Consider the following 26,148-nt stretch of genomic DNA (forward strand, 5'->3'; position numbering starts at 1 on the left):
ACATTACACAAAAAACAGCTAATCAAGAAAGCAAACAGGAAAAGCCTAGATTACACATAACACCAAAAATTAGCTAATTCACTGATGCATAGATGCTGATGGCCTTGTCACTAGGTTTAGGTATATATATATCTTCTCTCTGAAGCTATGATGTCTGAAAAAAGTGAAATGAAACACATGGTTGAACTGATTGGTTTTTACGAGCTCGATCGATTCGTTTCCATGTCGCGCAGCAAGAGAGCTGTCGCAGTGCAAATGCTTCCGGCTGTGGGACAAGTCCTTATCTCAGTACCACTCAAATAAAAAAAGGTAATAGACCTGTACAAAAACATAACATAACTCGCAACAAAGACGGGTTCAGGGGATTTGATCGCAGAAACGGCACGTGCCTTACCCGTTCAACCTTCAACTCCCTGTGCCTGCAACGGATTAATTATTAACTGAACAGAATGTGAGTAGGTTTGGTAATTAAGTAGGAATTATTATCGCAGATGCTTGCTCTAATGCGAATGATGGTTTTTTATACAAATATAATATAAATTGGAATAAGCTGCTGGATGATAAGCTGCTGGATTATTATCGCAGATGGGCCTGAGGTTAGGCAGGAGCTGATTTTGCTGCTCAGATATCTGAAGCAATGCATGTATTTCTCGAAGAAGCCATACAGCGTGTTTTTGGACTATGGTGGTTATGGCCAGAATGATGTTCTTATAAAGAAATCTAAGGCGAGGGTGCGTAAGTATCAGTTAACTCTCTGTTGTCAATTATGTGTTGAGACTCAACATCCCGAACTTGTCGCGGGCCGATATTTTTCTGTTCATTCCACTACTGATAATAAATCAGGAGTAACTGGACGATATCCTGTTCTATCATACAGATCCTGAAGCCTGCCTTCACAATTGTCTGTGACAGAAGTAGCCAATGCTTTCTCCTTTTCATTAGGGGGGCTATCAGTGTTAAGGAGCGGTTGACAGCAGCAACTGGCGCAGAGGTTCCATTTCATCACGTTGTGGTCCAGGAAGGTCGTGTCTCCAACCTAGTGTTGGGTTACGCTCACTGTGGAATGGTTGTAGCAGCTCGATGGATTGCAAAACAAGCCATTCCTTGCCTGAGTAAAGCAATCGAGCAATTCCCAGAATATGAGGTTAAGGTAATTTCTTTCAGCTCTTGCCGAGTATCTCCAGGTGATCTTTTGATGTTATTGTCAAAAACTCATGGTATTATATATTGATGAGTTTTCTATGCTCTATTCTTTTAGATTTTGTGCTTCTGTATTGAACTACAGTTCTGTAACTCATATTGATGCTTACCTGTCTGCCTATTAAATTGCACAAAAATCAACATAAGTTGTGAATGCTAAAGCAAGTGGAACTGCAAGTATCTTTTAAAGTGGAAATGGCAAATAGGTTTTTTCCTTTCTTCAAGCCAAAGCAAATGAACTTTGAAACACTCTTGCAGTAAAGTATCAGCAATGGACTTTAGGATTCTCTAGGGCTGAGCGGGAATCTGAAGAAAATAGATTGCCTAAGTACTGAGGTACAAGCTTAAAGTTATGACTACCATGAGTAGAGAGAATAAGTGGACTACACTCATGAATGTAAAATTGTAAGGAGAATAATATGAAACTAATGCTGAACAACTTACTAATGTTGGACCTCATTTCTTCATTGACTTTCATATTTTTTTTTGCGATTTCAGTGATTTTTGTTAGCTAAGCAATGCATGTCTACTCAAATGTTCATGTTTAGAAGCTAAAGGACGCTATTTGCATTTGTTTTGCTTTACTTGTTTTTCATCTTAGATGATTTCTTGTCTTGGGAGGGACTTCTATCTAGCCCCATATTTCTTTATATCTAACTTTTATCACAGACAGTATATGATGTTAAATATTTATGTCTTGTATCTGATCCTTCCTTCATTTTACTTATTTTGTTTAGATCATTGGACATTAAATGGGAGCTGGGATTGCAACAATACTAACATACATCCTTCGCGAGAATGAGAAGCTGGCATCATCCACTTGTATTGCATTTGGGCCAGGTACTGCACTGAGGAGTATAGTTTTATTCAAAGGAAGCTGGCAACAATACTATCTCCAGCAGCTTATCATCTGCATATCCATATTTAATATTGGCTGGCCTATGCCATATGCGCTCTAAATAGATACACGATCAAGCTTCAGAAGCGTATAAGGTGGTGCCCGGAAGAAGTTTAAATTCGATCTTAAAAAAAGAGTGCCTACATTCTGCAGTGTGGATGGAGACTTTCATTGTTAGGATCTGTTCCTGCCCTTCAGGAAGTGTTTGATCATGTTTGAATGATTGGTTGCTCCTACTCATGTTTGGTGAATTTGAGTTTTCACTGCATACACCCCACTGTGGCAGATCATCTTATTTATCTGTTTACTCTTAGCTCTTTTTTTTTGATAAATGAGATCCTTTCTCTGCTAGTGTGAAATTAGCATCTGTACCAGTGTGTACATTTTGATGGCTTTTAAGCAGTGCATATTGATTTGTAGCAATTCTACTCATGGCAGTGCATATTGATTTTGTTTACTCTTAGCTCTTTTTTTTTGATAAATGAGATCCTACTCATGTTTGGTGAATTTGAGCCAGTATGTGGTGTTTTGATTTTAATTCGTGGCTTCTGTGCTTTGCAGACAGGTGGCTACAGTGAGGACATGATTCCAACCGTATGTACATACAAACACTTTCTTTATGTTATCCTGAACAAATCTTGGTTATCTAATTGACCTAAAATGCTCATCTGTGAAACAGGTAGGCTTCAATATGCGGAAAGTCACCAAGGGGAATGTCACAATTAAACTTTGGGATCTTGGTGGGCAACGAAGATTCCGCACTATGTGGGAGCGCTACTGCCGTGGAGTTTCTGCTATTCTGTAATTCCTTCTCTTCTAAAATACTATTCAATATTGAATATTTTATATTCAGTTTTTTAGGCACTAAAGTTCAGATAATATTTGCCCCCAGGTTGCTTGGCTAATGTTAAATCACTCAACAATTGACCAGACCGATTTTAGGCTGTCTAAGGCTCAGAGCGATTTAGATAAAAAAAATATGGGCAGATTCTGAGCGGATTAATAAAATTATTACCTGCATCAGCATTCCCTGCATCATCTGAACTTGTTGAGATAGATGTTGAACTTGTTGTTGTTGTTGTCTTAGTTGCTCATCAAGCTCTGATTCCCTCGAAGTTGAAGTTCGAGATCTACTCCCCGCCGAGGAAACTGACCGACGACCAAAGCTATCGCGACTCACAACCCCATCGCCGATCCCCAACCTAGAAACATCACAAGTTATGATAATATAGTGTTTATATATCACAACTTTGATCTTATCATACCTCCCATGTGGTAGCCCACCACCGGCAACATATGCTGCATCCGGATCGAAAGGTGCCTCCCTCCAATCTAGATCATCGTCTCCTGCTTTCCTCCTAACCTCCTCAGCATAACGAGTCTACAAAACAATTTATGTTAATTATAAATGAGTCACAAGTTAATTAAGAATAGATAGTAATTATTTACACCTACCAGCTTTTCTGTCGCGCTTTCGTCACATAAAACTTCTGGATGATCTGGATCTGGACCTCGGTGTCCCTCCATGTAAACGTCAATGAATCGGGGTTCAACACCATCACGAGCCTCCTGCAGTAAGAGACATAATAAAATATACAAATTTGTCTGAGGGAAAAAGACTAAATGTTACTTAGCTCGTCATACCATTCGTTGTGATTTCCCAATAAATCCATCTGCTCCAAATCGATGGAGGCCCGGTTTGCTCTTCCAGTTCAAACGATTTCTATCTGACTTCACTTTGTACTCATCTGAGGACCAGTACTCGCAGAGCTTGACCCAAGCTTCAGGATGAGCAGTGAGCCAGTCCACTTCACTTTGTTTGTACTCCTCAGCTGTCAAGTGGATTTCACATGCCTGCTTGTTGGTCATTCTTTGACCCTTCACTTTCTTGAAGTACACGGTAACAGCTTTGACCCGTGCATCTGACATTGAACCATTTATAACTTTTCTAGCAGCATTGTGGAATACACGTTTTGCATGTTCTTCGTTCGCTGTTTCGTCCAATCTAAATTGTTCCTGCAAAATGAAGAAGCAATTAAATTCATTTATAGACGCCCACGATAAGTAAATTTAAAAGACATAATAAACTCACCCAAAACGATGACCACACTGCGTCTTGGTGAGTACGGTCGGGTCCATATGGTTTGAGGCCCCAGTGAGCCCAGTGATACGCCCCTATCTCTGCCCCGTTGAGTTGTACCACCCCTGGATAGTGAAAACGAGCTATAGATCCCAGCACTGTGTTAACTGGTGTCCGATGACCTTTGCCACTCCATGCCACCTCCACCCAACTCCTCTCTCCTGCAGGGTTTATGACCCTACGTTGGTCCAAGGGTTGTGTCGGTGGAACTCTAAGGGACCGCCGAAACCTACAAAATTGTAAATTGTGCACTGGTAATAATATCAATCCAACAAAAATGGAACTCCTCGTCAAAATAAAATTACCTGAAGTTTGTTGCCTGTGTCGTTGTAACAACCTCGTCATCAGCCTCTCCATCGGCCTCTCCATCGTAGTCCTCCCCATAGTCATCATCATCACGCATCGGTGAATCTTGGCGTGCCAGCTCGTCCTCCTGCCTAGGTGCATTGTGCTCTGCCGCCTCGCGCGCTTGCTCAAATGCATTGTGGTCCTGCTCTAGCATAGGTCCACTTGAGCCTATCGCCTCACGCTCTGGCTCAAGTGCAGTGTGGCCTGCCACATCGCGCTCTTGCCCAGGTGCACTATGGCCTGCCACCTCGCGCTCGTGCCCAAGTGCACTATGGCTTCCCACTTCGCGCCCCTGCTCCTCCATGCAACCAAGGAGCTGCTCTAGCCGTTGCCTTGACGCTGTAGAGCCCTACAAACATAATCAACAATGAGATATATCAAGTACTCGATGTATACGTAGAAGAAAAGAAAATAAAACAAATTAAATACCTGGAACAACATAGAGGATGTATCCCCACCACCTGAACCCCTAGTTGACCGTGACCTCGAGGAGTCACCACGGTCTCCGCGCTTCTTCCCTTTGAGCTTGTCCATGACCCTCATCATCTGCACAAATTTCGTTACAAGAATTTAAATATATATACTTTTAGTATTGAAATAGGAATGCATATACAAGAATTTAAATATATATACTTTTCAAAAATCATCGGCATCAGAATCTGCTTCAGCAACACGCTGCTCAATTATTTCAAGTCTTTGTTGTTTTTCAAGAATTCTCTGTGACTTACGAGTCCTTGCCCTAGAAGGACCTGGTTCTTCTGCCATCAAATCTATGGCAAGACTAGCTACTTCATTGAGCCCTAAATCCTCAGATATAGTAAATTCTCTATTTTCTGACTGATCGCCATCTTCTTGATAAATATCAACAGAATCATCATCTTCGTTATTTGTGTTGTAATAATCATATCGTAACGGATGGACTTCAGGATTAATTTTGTATACAACCCAACAAGACTTCAAGTTTTCATGAGGATATGTTAGATAGTACACCTGTTGCGCTTGATGTGCAAGCACAACATTGCTATAATCGCTGCCTTTAAACCGTGATTCATGCTTTACCTCCACAATTCCAAATTCATCCTCTCGCGTTTGTTGCGGATCAAACCATTCACAATCAAATAACACAAACATGAACTCTTTGGCCCCACCAAGAGTGTACTCCGTTATGTCTTGAAGAACACCATAATAGTCATGAGTGCCTCCGTCTGCATTTGTGGCAGTTGCTACTACTCCACTGTTTGTCGTGGCTGCCTGCGGGCGGATTTTTTCTAATTTTGATGTTCGAAAACGGTATCCATTAATATCATAGCGGCTATATTTTCTTGCTTTCAACTGACCATGTGATATCTGTCGCAAATCATCCGAGACTAGAGAGTCAAGTTTCTTACACTACATAGAGCAGAAAAAAAGATATAGGTAAATAGAGCAAGTCATATGTGCAATCTAAGTACACAAAGGAAAATTATAAAGAGATAATTACATGCTCGTGGAACCATTCAACGAAACATGGACCTCCATTCATCCCTTTCATACGTAGATTATCCAGTTCCTTTGGTGTAGGTTTGTGGCCAGCTAAATATATGGAATCAAACATTTCAAAGTATGGATCAAGTTCCTCCATGTTGGTGTACAAGTAGAGCATGGTGAAATTACGCTCTCTTATGTCAACATAATGTGCAGTAGAAGCCCCGACCCCTTTCCCCTTCCAGAGAAAAACACTAAGGTCGGTCGAAGGACCTTCTTCTTCAGTATGATACCGTGTTGACTGAGCATTCACGTTGTTAGTGTGTGATAAATACTGACTTGAGAAGATTGTGATCTCTTTAGCTGCAAAGGCCTCTGCGATACACCCCTCAACCCTTGCTTTGTTCCGCACAGTAGCTCTAAGTTTTTTCAATTCTCTTTCTTGACTGTACATCCATCGGAACTGCACTGGTCCTCCTACCAATGCTTCATAAGGTAAGTGCACTAGCAAATGTTGCATCACATTCATAAATCCAGGCGGAAATACTTTTTCCATCTTGCATACAAGCACCGCGATTTGTTTCTCAAATTGAATCATCAATTTCTTTGAGATATGCTTAGCACATATATGTCTATATATGTAACTAAGTTCAGCAATCATCTTCCACAAAGGAGGCTTCAAATAGCCACGGAACATTACCGGCATAAGTCTTTCCATCAAAATATGGTAATCGTGAGCCTTCAAACCATTTAATTTATTAGTGTCGAGGTTAACAGTACGTTTTATGTTAGCTGCATAGCGGTCTGGAAACTTCAACATTTTCAACCATCGAAATACTTCTTTTCGCTCTTCCGGCTTTAGACAGTATGGAGCTCGTGGTGTCCTCTCCTTTCCATTAGGATTTAATTTGACCTCAAGGCTAGGGCGATCGCAAAGATTAGCTAAATCTTTCCTGGCATTGATGTTGTCTTTTGTTTTACCCTTAATGTTTAGACACATGCTTATGATGCTTTCAGCAACATTGCGCTCTTGGTGCATCAAATCTATGTTGTGTGGTAAAATCAATACCTTCGCATACGGAAGTTCCCAGAGAAAAGAAATATGAGTCCAGTTGTGATCTTGACCATAGCCTTCAAACTCATGACCTTCTGCAGCCCTTTGAAGGGCACGATGTTGTATCATGATATCTTCACCCATTAAACGTTTTGGTGGACCGTCTTTAACTTTTATGCCTCTTCTAAATGACTTCGTATCATTTCGAAACAGATGATTGGATGGAAGAAACCGTCGATGACAATCAAAGAATGAGACCTTTTTACCATGCTCCAAACGATATGCTTGTGTGTCCCCCATGCATATGGGACAACACAGTCGACCGTGAACACACCAGCCAGACCAAATACCATATGCAGGCAAATCATGAATTGACCACAAATATGCCGCACGTAAGGTAAATTCACGTTTTAGATGACCATCATAAGCCTTTACCCCTACCCATAGCTCTTTGAACTCTTCAATCAACGGTTGCATGAATACATTGATCTTCTTTCCAGGATGTTTAGGCCCTGGAATAATAAGGGCAAGAAATATGAACCCTTCTTTCATGCATTTGTTGGGAGGGGGGTTGTAGGGCATGATGAAAACCGGCCAACAAGAGTATGAAGTTGAACTGTTGTCGTAAGGAGTGAAACCATCAGTGGACAAGCCTAGACGAACACTCCTAGCGTCTCTTCCAAATTCTGGGTCAAAACGATCCAGAGCCTTCCAAGCATCGCCATCTGATGGATGCATCATAATGTCTAGGTCTTGGATCTCACGTTCTCCTTCCTTATGCCACAACATTAGCTTCGCAGTTTCTGGGGTTAAAAACAGACGTTTAAGCCTTGGAGTGATGGGCATATATCGAAGTTGTTTAACTACCACTTTTGTAGCAAAAGTAGCTCCATCCTCTTTTAGTACCTCCGCATATCTTGATTTACCGCATTTCTGACAATGGGTGCTCGCTTCATATTCCTTCCAGAACAACATGCAATTATCTTCGCACACATCAATCTTCTTATACTTCATCCCAAGACCGGACACAATCTTTTTAGACTGATATAAGTCTTTTGGCATCTTATGGTTCGATGGGATGAGATCAATAATCAGATTGATTATATCGTTATAGCAATTATTCGAGAAGTTATACTTTGCCTTCATTGCCATAAGACGTGTAACCACCTGCAACACAGTCACAGTGGTGTCGTCATGCACTTTTTCCTCTGACGCGTGAAGAAGCTTGTAAAACTCCTGCACTTCATTTGGTGTATCCTGTTCTGAGGCCAATGTTGGATACTCTCTACTAATATCAGCCACCAAGTCATCCATCCGATCCTCCTCATCATCATCAATTATTTCTGACTCTGTGATATTCTGCTCTACTTCTCCATGTGAGCGCCACACAAGATAGTTAGGCATAAACCCATTCTTGCAAAGGTGATGCTCCAGTTCTTCGATCTTTCTCACATACTTAAAATTCCGACACTTGGTACACGGACACTTCACCACACGAGGTCCACCGGAAAATGCGAGATCCACGAATTGTTTTGCAACCCTAACCCATTCCTTTGAGTGACCTAGAGTCACGCTATTGAATCCATCATACATCGCCCTTCTTCTATTGTCATCCATTTCCAAAACTAAATAACTCAATGTATAAAAAAATGTGTAAATAAACATCATTAAGCATACAAACATAAATAACAAATGTGTAAATAAACATCATTAAGCATACAAACATAAATAAAAAATGTGTAAATAAACATCATTAAGCCCTTCTTCTATTAGGAAGGATCACTAGACATAAAAAAATATTTAACCAAACATTGAACCTAACATCGATTAATTTACAATGAACAAGAAATTATACATCAATTGTAACAACTAGCCAAAAATCATGCATCATATTTTAACTAACAAACTAATTCTAATAATATTCATCAAAGAAAGAAGAAAAATACCTTCACGGATGCATCAATTGTAACAACTACCTAAAAATCATGCATGTAATTGTAACCTGATGTTACTTTTTTCATGCAACACTCTTTTCAATTCAATGATAGGTTATCTAAATTTAGTCTCTTACAAAATAATGCTCTTGGCTTATGATCCAGGGTGATTTATTCTACTTGACAATCGTAGAAGCTCCCATTCTGGGAAATTCCAAAGTTTGTTACAAAGGAGCAGTTTGTTACTGCTCCGCAGCAAGATTTGTTACTGCTCCGCAGCTAGATTTGCTTGTAAGTTCAAAGCATGGAGCAGGCAATAAGTCTGAGAAGGATAATTCCACATTATTAGATAAAGCTGGCAATGCTCCTGTTGTCAAAGAACAATCAATTGATGCCCATGCAAGCAAAAGTAGAGCTCAAAATGGAAAGACCATGCTTAATAATGGTGGATCTCTGGCTAACATGTGGGGCTGTGCATCAGCTAAACCTAAGCCTCCAAGTACCACTAATTCTACAGCTGTAGAAAGTGTTGCAGGTATCTCACTAATGGTCATATTTAATTCTCCGTGCTTTTCTTGTGTATAACTCTCAGCACACATCTAGTCCTGTATATAAACCCTTCTAAGCATGCTACTGTAGATCTCATGCTGTTAATATGTTCAGCTACTCTTGATGCACAAATATGCAGGGGCGGAGCTGGGCCTATGGCCACTAGGGCCCGGGCCCTACTCTTGGGCTGAATTATCGCCATAGACCCAAGTCGCTGGAACGGCCCAAAAACTGGGAAAGAGAAAGGCCTCACCCTCAGGCGACTGTGCGCGTGCCGAATTGTGGGAGCCAAGTGGGAGCATGTGCTATTGCTGCCGAGCTAGGGTTTCCAGTGGGGCGGCGACGGCTAACATGCAGCAAACCGGTAGGTGGCGGCAGTGCTACACGGGCGGTGGAGGCGGCGGCGCTGTGCAAGCGGTGGCACGCCGGCGCGGCTACGGCTACGAACCTGAGAACAACGAGGTAGGCAGAGCTTGCTGCTTAGCCTTACAGGTCCATCGACGAGCAGTCAGCATTCCATTGCCGACGAGGCACGCTGGTACCGTAGCCCTTAGGGCTAGCTTGCTTCTTCTAGCTTGCATGCTTTATTTTCTATACTGTATACTTTATTTTCTTTGATTATGTATGTCGATTTCAGGAAATCTTCCTATTGTTGAGGAAAGCAACTGAAACAGTTGTGAAACAAATGATGAACTAATCATTAAAAATGAAGATACCTTCAAGGAGACCGTCGAGGAGACGCCGAGGCCGAGCTTGGGCTGTGGTGCGGCGGCGCGGCGTTCTGACGGCGACGCGACGACGAGCTGGCTGGTGGCGGCACCGAGGCCGACGAGATTGGGCAGGGCAGCGACGCGGCGGAGCTGGCGAAAAGAGGAGAAAGGGAGACGGGGCGGCGAGCCAGGGCGGTGGAGCGGCGGCGCGGCCTGCTGGCGGTGGCGCGGCGGCGCTGCGTGCTGGCGGTGGCGCGGCGGCGCTTTTCTGTTGCGGTGGCACACGGGTGGGCGGGAATGAGGCAGCGCAGGTGAGAGAGATCGATTCGCGCGTGGGTGGGTTAGGGGATTTAGGTTTTTTCTATTAAGTTCGACGGTGTCCATCTGGCCCACGAACTTAACTTAAGAACGTGGGTACCCACGTTCCTAACACGTTAAGTTCGACGGTTTTGGCCAGGGCGCACGAATTTAAATTAAGAACGTGGGTACCCACGTTCTTAACATAACCCATGAACTTAACTCAATTAAGAACGACGGTACCCACGTTCTTAATTTTACCCACGAACATTTATCAGTTTCTTGTAGTGCCTATAAATAGGTGAACAGTAACCCTCTACTGTTCACGCTGACTTGTATTCACTTGCATGTCACACTTGGATTTTCGCCTTCTGTCAAGCCGAAGGTATAAATGTAATTCAATATTGTTCATGTTCATTCATGATGATGTAATAAAGATATATTAATGATGTCATATGATTATTCATGTCATTTCCCATGTTTCATATGCTTCTACTTCCATTATTATACACTATGATGATGAAGGTACGTCCTTCATAACCTTCGTCTGAAGATCATTATATCCTAAGGGAGATAATGCTTCAAAGGACGAAGGACTTTAACCACTAATGTTTTGTGTTGCCTTGTTCTTAACTCATAGCATTTGAGAACAAGTCCCCAACAACAATGTATTCCGCTTTGGCGGTTGACAAGGCAACACTATTTTGCTTTTTAGAATTCCATGAAACCAATGATATCCCAAGCAAGTGGCATCCACCAGATCTACTCTTCCTATCAATTTTGCACCAGGCATAATCCGAGTAGGAATAGCCAATTAAATCAAAAGTAGCTTCTTTGGGATACCAAAGGCCAATACTTAGGGTGTGCTTAGGCACCTAGGGATTCTTTTGGCAGCACTAAGATGAGATTCCTTAGGATTAGCTTGAAAACAAGCACACATACACACTCTAAACATAATGTTGGGCCTAGATGCTGTAAGATACAACAAGCTACCAATCATATAACAGTAGAGAGTTTAATAACCAGGGTTACCTCCCTCATCTAGGTCGAGATGTCCATTAGTAGGCATTGGTGTCTTGATTGGATTGCAATCCTCCATTTTGAATCTTTTCAACAAGTATTTGGTGTATTTCTCTTAGGAGAGAAAGTTCCATTCCTTCATTTTCTTGACTCGAAAACAGAGGAAGAAAGTAAGCTCGCCAATCATCGACATCTCGAACTCCTTCGACATTATATCACCAAATTCCTTTCAATGGTAATAATTTGTCGAGCCAAATATTATCATCAACATAAACTTGACAAATGAAAATATCAATGATATGCTTCTTGGTGAATAGTGTGGTGTTCACAAACCCAAGCTTGAAGCCCTTCTCAATGAGGAAGTCGTGAAGACGCTCATACCAAGCCCTTGCAGCTTGCTTTAGCCCATACAACGCCTTGGAAAACCTATAAACATGGTTAGGATATCTAGGGTCTTCAAACCCATGGGATTTATTAACATATACGAGTTCATTTATGAAGCCATTTAAGGATGCACTTTTTACATCCATTTGATATAGTTTGATATTGTTGTTTGATGCATATGCAAGAAAGATACAGATGACTTCTAATCGTGCAACCTGTGCAAAGGTATCTCCAAAATCCAATCCTTCAACTTGAGAGAACCCTTTTGCAACTAGCCTTGCCTTGTTCCGCACAATCACACCTTGATCATCTTGCTTGTTTATAAACACCCATTGTGTCCCAATTACTCTTGCATCTTGTGAAAGCTCTTCAAGGGTCCAAACTTAGTTCTGGGTGAAGTAGTTTACTTCTTCATGCATGGCATTCACCCAATCTGTATCCTTAAGTGCCTCATCTATACAAGTAGGTTCAACACAAGAGAAAAGAGTGATGTTCAATAAATGAAGCAATTTTTTTAGATCGAGTGATAACCTCTTTTGAAGGAGTCCCAATGATAAGATCTTGAGTATGATAACCTCTTTTTGTCAACCACTTGGGGAGGAGGTTGTGCAACATCAACATCTTTAGCTTGTACCATTGTTTGTTCTTGAGAGACAAATGTGTCTTCATTTGCATGGCTCTCAACTTTTCTGATCATCTTGTGGTACATTTGATGAAGAAGGTATGTTGATGATTTGCACCTCATCTCATCTTCTTTTGGCTTGATGGCTGCAATTGGCATGTTCTTCATAGCCTCCCTAAGCGGTTCATCACCTGCATCATCAAGATTCTCAAATGATCCTTGGGAGTTGTTAGTCTTATCAAACTCCACATCATATGTTTTCTTCTACCAAATCAGTGGCATGGTTGAATACTCGATATGCTTTGGATTTTTATGAATAGCCAAGTAGAAAACCAATATCACATCTTCTTTACTTCCCTAGGTGTTGGTGTTTCTTGTAGATGTAGCACTTGCATCCAAACACCCGAAAGGAGGAGATATTCGACTTCTTCCCATTGACCAATTCATATGGAGTCTTCTCAAGCAACCGATGAGTAAATAGTCTATTTGATGCATAACAAGCAATGTTGACATCCTTGGCCCAAAACCTCTCCAGGGTCTTATGCACATCAATCATAGTTCTTGCAAGAATGATCAAGGTTCTATTCTTTCTTTTAAAAACTCTATTTTGTTGAGGCATGTAAGTTGCATAAACTTCATGTTTGATCCCAACTTCATCACAATACTCATGAATGTTGGTGTTGTCAAATTCCTTTCAATTATCACTTTTGGTTTTCTTGATCTTGCAGTCAAACTCATTTTGTGCTTTCTTGACAAACTTCTTGAATATTGATGCAACTTCATACTTTTCTTGTAAGAAGAACACCCAAGTATATTTAGTGAAATCATCAATAATGACCAAGCAATAGAGGTTGTCACCCATACTAGCATAAGGTGTAGGACAATAAATTCATATGAATAATTCTAGTGGCCTTGATGTTGACATAAAAACTTTTGTAGGATGAGTATTTGCAACTTGTTTTCGGCTTCACATGCACTACAAAGCTTATCCTTTTCAAACATATCTTTCAAACCTCTAACCATGTCTTTCTTCAAGAGCTTCTTAAGTGTACTCATTCCAACTTGAGTTAACCTCCTATGCCATAACCATCCAAGTGATGTTTTGGTAAAGAGTCAAGTCCTTAGGTTTGCATCCTCAAAAGTGAAATCCACCAAATATAAGTTGATATATCTAAATCCCTTGAATATGACTAGTTGATCATCCACTTTAGGTACAACAACTTCTTTTTTTGTGAATAAACATTGAAAGCCAAGATCACATGATTGACCAACTGATAATAAATTAAATCTCAGAGATTCAACTAAGAGGACGTTTGAATTTGAATGATCATTTGAGATTGCAACTTTTCCCAACCCTTTTACTTTGCCTTTTCAACCGTCCCTAAATTTTAACTTGTCTTGATCATTCATATCTTCATTAAGTGAGGTGAAAATCTGAGGGTTACCAATCATAGGTTGAGTGCAACCACTATCAATTACCCAATGATTCCCACTAGTATTGTAGTTCACCTACATGCAAGGAGGATCAAGCTTTAATTTTAGGCACCCAAACTTGACGAGGGCCTACAACTTTCTCAATCAAGAACTTTGCAACTCAAATATTTTTAGGTCTACTCTTGTCACATGGACCTAAGAATGTGACTTTGACCTTTCCACTTGTATCCTTTCTAACCAAATAATGAGCATTGAAAGCAAAAAGTCTTGAGTGCTTTGGCAAAGGGGTTGGTGGTTTGGCTTTTCAAGCATGAGCAAAATGTCCCTCTTTGCCACACTCAAAGCATTTGATGGGCTTAGGATCTTGATTGGGTTTGTTTTGATTCATTGCCCTCTTTTGCATAAGAGATTTGTATCCACTTTTATCATTTTTCATAATTGTGTTGATGAGAAGCTCATTTTTAAGGTATTGGCCTTTGTTAAATTTTTGCAAACCAGTGGCAAGATGATTTTTCTCTAACTCGAGTTTCTTTATTTCCTCTATAAGCCTTTCATTGTCATGAACCAATTGATTACCAATGTCATTTCTCTGAATGACAATGTTTCCTTTGGTAGTTGCATCTTTCAAATATTTCTTTAACTACTCATTTTCAAGTGTGACTACTTCAAGTTTATCAATCAATTGTTCATGATGGCAAACAAGACTAGTTTCTTCAATCATATTCAAATCATCACATGAGGTGGCTACATCAAGCTTAACAACATGGTTAATAGCCTCATGTGTGCCAATAGATAAAAGATCATACGCAACAAGAAGATTATCATGATCAATCTTAATTTTGGTATAATCTTCTTTTCAAAGTGGCAAGTCTATCATGCATATCCTTGTTAGCTTTGACTAACGTATCATATTTTTCCTTAACATTTGAAAGGGAAATGTGCCCTTGGGCCATTTCTAGTTGTTTTGGTGATTAAATGCTCAACACACCACTTTGAACTAATACTCTTTACATGAGCAAGAGCATAGGTGTAGCAAAAGCAAATTGAAGACAAGAAGTCAAAATGAGTTGAATTAGAAGGCCAAAAGTGCAACTTTGGGTAAAGCTACAAAAACTTGAGGTTTAAGTACTTGAATAAGTTGCACATACATAATACTATGTTTCTTGCACCTTTGCTTGGTTGCTAACTCCTTTGTGCAAGAAAAGTGGCATTTGGACTTAGTTGTGGACACATTGGAAATCCTGGAGATTATGAATGAAAGAGGTATGATCCCAACACTTAGTAAATTATTTTAGGTACTAACTATGTTTGTATAAGTGCTAGGGGACTTCTCAAGAATAGTCAAGAAGAGATAGAGAAGTTTGGCTCAAAACTTGGGCTGGTCTGGGTAGCACCGGACAGTCCCGTGTGCACCGGACAGTCCGATGCCTCTACGGCCCAACTGCCCAGCCTCAGCCTCTACTCATCCTCTTTGGCTAAAAATCACTAGAGAGCTTGGGCTGATCACCGGACAGTCCGGTGTGACATGCGGCCAATAGCTACATCAGCCATGTCAGCGGCTCCAACGGTCAACAGGGTCGTGGGACAGTCCGGTGCCCCCTGAACAGGAAACCAGCCAATCAGAGATTCAGCGGCCGTTGAACTGTGCACTATTCGGTGTGCACTAGATAGCCTGGTGCACACGCAAACAGGGCAAGTGTGAAGCTTCCAAGTGGAGCTTCCAACGACTCCTAGGCTCCTAGGGGCTATAAAAGGGACCCCTAGGTGCCATGGGCAGTACCCATGAATACTAAGAGCACACGAACACTCTGATTCATCGCATCCACGCAGTTTGTGATTGTAGAGAGATCCAAGCACCTATTTCAAGTTGTTCTAGTGACATAGTGTTCTTGCGTTCGTTTCTTTGGCTTTCTTGTGTGTGTTGTTGTGGTGTGCTTGTGTGTGTTCTTCTCCCTACCTTACTCTAAGTTTGATTGTGATCATTTGTGTAAGGCCGTGAGAGACTCCAAACTTGTAGAGATTCCTCACAAACGGAACTATTATAATGAAGAATACCGTGGCCTTCAAGTTCGATCTTTGGATTACTTGAGAGGGGTTGCGTGCAACCTTTGACCAAAGGAGCCACCACAACGTGGAGGTAGGCTTCGGCCGAACCACGGGAAAAATTCGTCGTGTCTCTTGTCCACTTTACTTTACTCTGATTTTTGTCTACCTTAGTGATTAAACTTCACTTACATATTGCTCCTAGTTTAATACACATCTTAAGAGAGCAATCAAGTGAAGAGTTCATTTTCATATCCTCTTCTCTTCCAAACTTGGTTTTAGTTTACACTAACACCTTTTATAGACCAAGTTTGTGTTGTTTGAAGTAAGTTTTGTAGGATCACCTATTCACCCCCTAGGTGTTCTCAACATCTTTTAAGGAAGCATTGAGTTCATTGTTAGTAGACGACATAGTTTTGTGCTCTTCTTTTAGTTCATCACTAGCTTTTTCAAAAATGTCAAACATTGCAACTAAGGATATGTTCTCATCTTTTAACTTGTTGAATTTATACTTTGTTTTTCTAATTATTTGAGTATACTCCTTAAGCAAATCATCAAATTCATAACAATGCAACTAAGTAGGAGAAGCATACTTGTTGGGGGCCTTCGTCTTCCGAAGGTCCTCAAAAACATGATTTAACAATGTTTCCGGAGTGTAATACATGAACAGGTACCTTCGGGCTCGGATCAGAACCACAATGTGAAAAGCACGAACAATACGAAGGTTGACGCAGCGCCGAAGCTACGCGCAAGGGAGCTTCGGCATGACAGCAGGAAAGGGAACCGACTTAAAGGGGAAAAGGCTATTTAGACCTCGATGGATTACCTTAGAGTCATTAGCAAATGTAAAGGGCATGGATGTAATTTCACATGGGCTGTGTCCCGTGCCTATAAATAGATGAACAGTACTCCCGTACTGTTCACGCTGACTTGGCATTTGCTTTTGCGTCACGCTCGTACCTTTGTTTTCTATCAAGCCGAAGGTACCAAATGTAACTCAATATTGTCCTTATATTAATTTACGATTACATACTATGAAATATATATGATAATGTTATTGTTCACATTGTTTCTTATGCTTTACATGCTCCATTCGTTGTTAATATTTATACATATATATATATATATATGTTGAGATGATGAAGGTATGTCCTTCATGACCTTCGTCCGAAGATCATTATATCCTTGGGGAAATAATGCTTCGAAGGACGAAGGGCATTAATAAGTAACCTGTTTTGGTGTTGCCTTGTTCTCAATTTATAGCATTTGAGAGCAAGTCCCCAACAATACTCATTGTCACCACCACTATCACTAGAATCATCATTTTGTATCTTTCGACCACCTTTAGCCATAGGCATAGGTGTAAAGTGGAGGTCGGCGATGGTGGTGGTAAAGAAAAATCCACGATGATGGCGGCAATATTTTCATCATCTTGATCACTTGAGGAAGAGCCGCTTGTCTATTCGATGTCGGTGAGCCAATCACCATCGATGTAAGTTTTTCCACCTTTTCTCTTATGGAACTTATTTTGCTTGTCATTTTTCTTCTAGAAGAATTTCTTTTCATCTTCACTATCATCATTCTTTTTGCCCTTTAATTTGTTCTTCTTGGACTTGGTGCATTGATGAGCAAGGTGGTTGAAAGGGAAATAGGCTTTAAACCTTTTCCTAAATGATTTTGGTGGTTGAATGTCCAACACAAATAATTGGACTAACTAGTTTGCTCTAGATTGCATGTTCTACAGGTGTCAAAGATTCAACAAAAACCAATAGAAAGAACAAGACAGGGTTCAAAACAAAGGAGCAAAAAGAAACCGAAGTGCTCCCTGGTCTGGCACACCGGACTGTCCGGTGTGGCACCGGACAGTGTCCGGTGCACCACCGGACAATGTCCGGTGCACCAGGGAGGATTGCCTTCGAACTCTTCACCTTCGGGTTTCTCAGGCGCAGCCCACTATAATTCACCGGATTGTCCGGTGTGCACCGGACTGTCCGGTGCCACATGAGGACAAAGCCTCCAACGGTCGACCAGCTCCAACCCCAACGGATAGGATGATGTGGCTGGCGCACCGGACATGTCCGGTGTGCACCGGACTGTCCGGTGCGCCCATCGCCAGCAGCTTCTCCAACGGCTACAAAATTGGATGGTGGCTATAAATACCACCCCAACCGGCCACTTCAATAGGAGGGAGCCCAAGCAACATTCCAAGTCATCTAGTTGACATACTCAAGCCCTCCCAACCACATATATTCATTGATCCATCCTATACACAAGATTTAGTCCACTGCAACCAACACAAGTGCCACAAAAGAGAGAGAGCAAGCAATTGAGAGCTACTCAATTGAGTTTAGCCCTAGCGCCTTGTGAGATTCATTAAGAGATAGTGTGTGCTACATCTTTGTGTTCATTTGTGCGTGGAGTATTGACTCTCATCGAACTTTCTCCAAAGTTTTGGAGGCTTGTAAGAGCTAGCAAGAGACACCAAAGAGTGTGGTGGTCCTTGTGGGATCGAGAGTGATCCTTGAGAAGAAGAAGAGCTCGCCGATCCTTGTGTGATCGGGGGAGAGAGGGAAAGGGTTGAAAAAGACCCGTCCTTAAGTGGACTCCTCAACGGGGACTAGGCCTTCGAGGGCCGAACCTCGGTAAAACAAATCACCCGTGTCCTTTGTGTTTATTACTTGTGATTTGTTTGTTTTCCCTTGCTCTAAGTTTTCTTGCACCACTATTTGCTAATATCATTTGGTGTTGCTTCAAGTTAAATTCCCATTTAGTGAAGCAACACGTTGCAAGAAAGAACTTGTCCTAGTGCTCTTCTCATCTAAAGGCTTCTTGCTTTGTTATTCTATAACTTATTAGTTGTATTGATTTATCACTCCCGCATTATTTAGCAATACTCTTTCCAAGCAAGAACTTAGTTTATATACTCCTATATTTGTATATCTTGTTCTAACCACTAATCAAGGGATCTAGTTGGGGGATAAAGTTTTAATTTTCAGGTTCCGCCTATTCACCCCCCCTCTAGGCGACTTTCAATTGGTATCAGAGCTAGGCACTTCATCTTGAGTCTAACAACTCGAAGTGATGGCTCGTAGAAGATCCCAAAAGAACAAGAAGACTCCTCCATCGAACATAACTCAAAAAGAGGTAACTCTTGAAATATTATTTGATGATTGTTCCAATTATGACTCATGGTCTACTAGTGTGATAAATGCTTTTAGAACCATAGATCCACGATTAGAACAAATTATAGACAAGAGTATTTTTTCCTCTAATTTCAATGGAAAAATTAATTCCGAGGAGGATCAAAGATGTTATCGCTTAAACTATCTAGCTTTTGACATCTTAACTAATTCTATTAGCAAAGAAGATTATCGTGCCTTCATATCAAATTATAACGAATCAATCCATGATGCGCATGATATTTGGACTAGAATTAAAAACAAATTTAATAAGTCCAAACATGATAGTTCATTTTGTGCTTCTACTTCCTTTAGTATTTGTGATACTAACCCTTGCAAGGAAGAAGAAGAAAATGAACGATGGAGACCAAACGATGAATCCACCTCTCCAAAAGGTTTGTCTTCCCATTTCAATTCCCACATGTGTTGTGTGGCTAATGCAAATGATAGCGGAAGCACAAATGAGGATGAGGAGGAAGAAAGAAGCTTTGTGCAACTCTACGCTCGCCTAAGCCAAGAAGATAAGGCGGTCATGCTCAAGCTTCTAGAAAGAGCGAGAGAGCAAGGCGAAGCTCGTCAAAAGTTAGAAAGTATTCTCTCCATGAAGATGCAATGCTTTGACGAGTTGACTAAAGAACATGAGGAGCTAAAGTGCTCTCATGTTGATTTGGTCCAAAGGTATGAAACTATTTCAATTGAGCAAGATAACGCTTTACATTGTATCGCTCAATTGGTAAATAAGAATACCTTGCTTAAGGACCAAGTGGAAAAGCTAAAAATTGAAAATCTAGCTTTTCAAGAAAAATATGATATGCTCCTATGCTCTCATGAAAATCTTAGAGATGATCATATCATATTAAACATTGCTCATGAGGTTGTGATAGAAAATTTAAAATCCCAACAACCTCACTCATGCACATGTATTCAAATTGATATTATATTACCATGTGCTAATGCTTGTTGTCCGTCGACAAGCAAATCTTCCTTTGAGCTAGAATTGGCAGGAACAAACGATGATTCATATCAAAAGCTCAAGGAAGAAAATGAGAGGCTGAAGATGAGCTTGATACAACTAAAAGGGAAGTGCATTGCTCAACCTTCTCAAGATAACCGTGACCACATGGTGAAGAAGCTTGAGACGGGAACAACCGTGGCATGCACTAAAACCCTTGAGGAAAATGTCAAGGATTTAAGGATTGCCAAGAGGAAGAAGCAAAAGATGAAATTCAATACATCCTCCAAAAGCCTCAACCACGCCTCTACAAAAGGTAACATCCAAGGTAATGATCAAGCCACACTTCACATTAAGAGGTGTAGTGAATGCTTTGAAAAGGGGCACTTGATTAGGTCATGTCCCTACATTAAAAATGGCTTGATTATTAACAAGGATGATAGACTTTGTTTTAAATGCTCTAAGAAGGGACACTTGCTTAGATCTTGTCCCCTTTTAAAACAAAAAGGCATAGGGTTAGAAAAGAAAGCTTTTACTAACCATGTAGCAAGCAACAAACAAGGAAAGAAGAAAACTTCAAAACTTGAAAAACGCCTATGCTACACATGCCGAAAGAAGGGACATCATTGCAAGGATTGTCCCATTGGTAACAATTCCACTCCTAGCTTGTCAATTAATTCTCATGTAACTAGGCAACCCAAAATTGCAACTTGTGCTAGAAAGGTAATAAGTTTACCTAGTGCTAACACAAAGAACTTTTGGGTTCCTAGATCTTTGTTGACTAACCGTGATGGACCCATCAAGCGATGGGTACCAAAATATGCTTGACAAGCTTTGCAGGAAGAAGGAGATGATATGAAGTCTTTGGGGTGCTTGAGAGAGTTCATTCAATTCTTATCAACTCAAGCCATCAATCTTCAATGATCTATATACATGATTGACCCAAGGTTATTTTTCAAATTGTTGTGACTTAAACTCATATCATCTCGAGGAAGATATTATATGTTGTAGGAAGTGAACAGATATCATATGCGAAAAATCAAGGCCTACAGCATGGAGGAAAGCCAAAGGATGGTAACACTTATCTTTTAAGTATTTAAAATATCATTTCTTATGTGTCTTGTGTAGTCACATAGAAAAATTGAAGCACTTCAAATGTCTTTAAATTGATATTACCATTCTTTGAAGAATTTCCTCTCATATGGTAGTTTGCACATTCATTATTTCCATATTATGGCAATCTACATGCTTTAAATTGTTGCAAAGTTCCCATGGCATGTTTTTACTTTAAATATCCTATTATTGCCATGATCTAGGTATAGATAGAGATTCCATGTTCTTAAAGGAATAAGATGTCATGTAAGGAATTCAAATCTTTAGGACACTTATAAAAGGGAATCTTTCTTTATGTCTAGAATTGTGAGACTAATGTTTTTATCTAAGTAACCCAAGTAGTCTCATATTTAGAGAATAAATTTCTCTATGGAAATGCGCAATCCATCATGTCAAGGAAAATCAATCCAATAATTTATGTTGTATGTCTTATTGCTTAAATTGGATTTGATTCCTCTTCAGTTATCGCTTTCCATATCATGAATTAAATTTATTCCCATGATCTTAAAGGATTGGTTATGCTTGTTTTATGAGTTAAAATTGGCATAACATCTTCTATGACTAATCTAGTTCATGCTATGAAGTTTCCATTCCTTATCAAAATGATTACAAAAAGGGAAACTAGTGCTTGTGTTGCCATTAACCTCTCGCTTGAGCTTACTTATGAAAATCAACAAGAGAGTATGTGCAAGTTCAAAGACACAAGCCTCAAAGGGTTGATCTTCACCCATAGGTAAAAGCAAAGGTATGGGAACTCATCTCCTTAACCAAATGTAGTTCCCATCAATGACTGTTTACTAATTATATCTTTGTGAAGAAATATATTCTTTATTGAATTTAAATTGGCTAAGACATGCATTCAACCTCAATCTCTCTAATGCACTTGTCCATTAGAATCTATTTCATACCCTTGCTATAAATGTTCTCATATTGACTTGTCTTTAAAGTAATGATTAATAAACTCAATATGAAGAAGTAAATTCCTATGATTGATCAAATGGTTAAATAGTGCATATTCCTCTTTTCTTATGATGTGCACTAATGCTAGGGATTTTACTTCATGTCTGTGTGACTTATGGATGATGAATTGTTCATATTTATTTTCAAAAAAAAACATTCATCATATACTCCCTTGCGCTATTGACATCTCTCTTGAGTATTTTCAATAAGTTTGGAAGGAAAAAGAGACAACTACAAAGGGAGGACACTCAAATGAAAAAGGAAGAATATCAAGAACAACAACACCTACTTGGACAATAAGGTCTTCACAACAATCAATGGTGTAGTTGTAAGCATTCTAAATCTTTTTCATTGTGAGAATACAAGGCTTAAGTTGTTTATTGCAAATTTTATAAGCCTTGATCAAAATGTATAATGGGTCTCCCTTTATGTCTTTAAAAGTGAATGCATCAAAATCAATTCTTTCAATTACTTGATGCATATCTTTAGGGGGAGTCCATTCCTATATTTTGATTATGTTGAGACTATTGCTTTATCTTAGTAATTTCATATAGTCTCTTGCATGAGAATAGTGTTTCTCATGAAGTATGCTTCTATACATCAATCCATCTTGTTAAAATAATGTTGCTTTTGTCAAGGATTGTTGCTCTCATTACTAAAGTAGCATGCTTATCAGATTCTCCTATTTTAAGCTTAATTCCTATTCCCATATGTTACTCTCTTGATCGCATCCATTGTTTGTTTGATCATAGAATAACGTCAAATGACACTTAGTGCCTCATATTCTTTCCAATCGATACCTCTCTTGATATGCACTAAGTTAAAAGGAGAATTCATGATTCATTTATACAATTTGTGATCCACTTAATATATGTTAACCATGACTTAGAAAAGGATCACTAGTTGTAAGAATTCTCTCTTGTGCAAAATATTTTCACACATTGTCATTGAGCATAGGTCTTAAGCAAACAAGACTAAGGACAAAAGCACAATGAAGAGAGCGTCTACAAGTAAAGGTACAAAACGGGTAAAACTTATTCCTATCATTTACATATGTACCTAAAATCTTCCTCTTATATACACTCTTTGCATATCTTGTATAAAAGGAAGAGAAAGCATGTCCTTTGCATTTATCCCTGCTTCATACCTAGTTTAACCTCTTAAAATTTCACTCATGCATTATTGCATCTTTGCTAAAACTAGATGAAGTGGTTCTATTGTCAAAGAGCTTAAAGCTTAACCTTGTAACGAGGATAAGCTACCTTTGCTCCAAAGGTGGATGGTCCTTAAGTCTCTTTGAAATCTTTAAAGGAAAATGCTTAAAATATTTGCAACATGCTTTCATAAGTGCATAAACTGTCTTGAGCATCACACATATACTATGACACAATGCACTTCACTTTCTCTATGATATAGACTTGTTCTCATTAACCTAATTATGTGCACTTGGTATTTAAGGCCAAAATATGTATTCCTCTCAAGGCACATATTTAGGGGGGAAAATCTATATTATATAGAACTATGATCATGCTTAATTAACATATCTCTTGATCATATCTCTTTCATTTTGGTACAAATGCATATATCCTATTATTCCCGTACCATGACTACGACTAATATGTTTCCAAGTATATTACTATGCTAAGTCGTAGATTGAAAGGGAAATGGAGTCTTCGGCAAAGACAAGGCTTCCACTCAACTCTATTGGTATTATCTACCCTTCGCCATCACTCCATACTATCTCTCCACATTGACATAATCTTTCACTCATATATTATTTACCAAAGGGGAAGACAACTTATAGAGAGGGCTCTAATAATTCCGTTTTTGGCGATTCATGCCAAAGGGGGAGAAAGTATGAGCCCAAAGCAAAAGGACCGCACCACCACCAATTTCAAAAACTTAGTGTTTTCCAAGAGTATTTATCAATTGGTATCCTATTGTGTTCAAAAGAGGGAGAAAGTAGTATTTCAAAAATGATATATCAAAACCCTCTTGAACACTAAGAGGAGGATCTCCTTTAGGGGGAGTTTTGTTTAGTCAAAGGAAAAGCATTTGAAACAGGGGGAGAAATTTCCAAATCTTATGATTCATTTACCTTTGACTATTTACAAAAGACTTTGAAAAAGAATTTCCAAAACATTTGCAAAAACAAAACTTGAGGTGCAAACATGGTCCAAAATGTTAAAAACAAAGAAAAGCATCCATGCATATTTTATGAAATGAATATTGGTTTAATTCCAAGCAATCTTTGCACCTATCCTATGCAAACTAGTTCAATTATTCTCTTATATATTTGCTTTGGTTTGTGTTGGCATCAATCACCAAAAAGGGGGAGATTGAAAGGGAAATAGGCTTTAAACCTTTTCCTAAATGATTTTGGTGGTTGAATGTCCAACACAAATAATTGGACTAACTAGTTTGCTCTAGATTGCATGTTCTACAGGTGTCAAAGATTCAACAAAAACCAATAGAAAGAACAAGACAGGGTTCAAAACAAAGGAGCAAAAAGAAACCGAAGTGCTCCCTGGTCTGGCACACCGGACTGTCCGGTGTGGCACCGGACAGTGTCCGGTGCACCACCGGACAATGTCCGGTGCACCAGGGAGGATTGCCTTCGAACTCTTCACCTTCGGGTTTCTCAGGCGCAGCCCACTATAATTCACCGGACTGTCCGATGTGCACCGGACTGTCCGGTGCCACATGAGGACAAAGCCTCCAACGGTCGACCAGCTCCAACCCCAACGGATAGGATGACGTGGCTGGCGCACCGGACATGTCCGGTGTGCACCGGACTATCCGGTGTGCACCGGACTGTCCGGTGCGCCCATCGCCAGCAGCTTCTCCAACGGCTACAAAATTGGATGGTGGCTATAAATACCACCCCAACCGGCCACTTCAATAGGAGGGAGCCCAAGCAACATTCCAAGTCATCTAGTTGACATACTCAAGCCCTCCCAACCACATATATTCATTGATCCATCCTATACACAAGATTTAGTCCACTGCAACCAACACAAGTGCCACAAAAGAGAGAGAGCAAGCAATTGAGAGCTACTCAATTGAGTTTAGCCCTAGCGCCTTGTGACATTCATTAAGAGATAGTGTGTGCTACATCTTTGTGTTCATTTGTGCGTGGAGTATTGACTCCCATCGAACTTTCTCCAAAGTTTTGGAGGCTTGTAAGAGCTAGCAAGAGACACCAAAGAGTGTGGTGGTCCTTGTGGGATCGAGAGTGATCCTTGAGAAGAAGAAGAGCTCGCCGATCCTTGTGTGATCGGGGGAGAGAGGGAAAGGGTTGAAAAAGACCCGTCCTTAAGTGGACTCCTCAACGGGGACTAGGCCTTCGAGGGCCGAACCTCGGTAAAACAAATCACCCGTGTCCTTTGTGTTTATTACTTGTGATTTGTTTGTTTTCCCTTGCTCTAAGTTTTCTTGCACCACTATTTGCTAATATCATTTGGTGTTGCTTCAAGTTAAATTCCCATTTAGTGAAGCAACACGTTGCAAGAAAGAACTTGTCCTAGTGCTCTTCTCATCTAAAGGCTTCTTGCTTTGTTATTCTATAACTTATTAGTTGTATTGATTTATCACTCCCGCATTATTTAGCAATACTCTTTCCAAGCAAGAACTTAGTTTATATACTCCTATATTTGTATATCTTGTTCTAACCACTAATCAAGGGATCTAGTTGGGGGATAAAGTTTTAATTTTCAGGTTCCGCCTATTCACCCCCCCTCTAGGCGACTTTCAGTGGTCAAGTTCTCCACAATTATAGCAATCCATTTATGAGATTGGCTTTTTCTTGCTACCAGTGAAGAATTTTTTTCTTTCTTGAGTCAAATTT

The 26,148-nt window shown here is 40.1% G+C and overlaps 1 long non-coding RNA gene across 1 annotated transcript; it reads left to right on the plus strand.

The window, feature by feature from the left end:
* Positions 1-631: 631 nt before the first annotated feature.
* LOC103633642 (uncharacterized) lies at positions 632-2,066 on the plus strand. Its single transcript, XR_002264248.3, has 3 exons — positions 632-735; positions 878-1,150; positions 1,938-2,066. It is a non-coding gene; the product is annotated as an uncharacterized lncRNA (long non-coding RNA).
* Positions 2,067-26,148: the final 24,082 nt, after the last annotated feature.

The sequence above is a fragment of the Zea mays genome, chromosome 8 (genome assembly GCF_902167145.1).
Source record: "Zea mays cultivar B73 chromosome 8, Zm-B73-REFERENCE-NAM-5.0, whole genome shotgun sequence".
Classification (NCBI taxonomy): Eukaryota; Viridiplantae; Streptophyta; class Magnoliopsida; order Poales; family Poaceae; genus Zea; species Zea mays.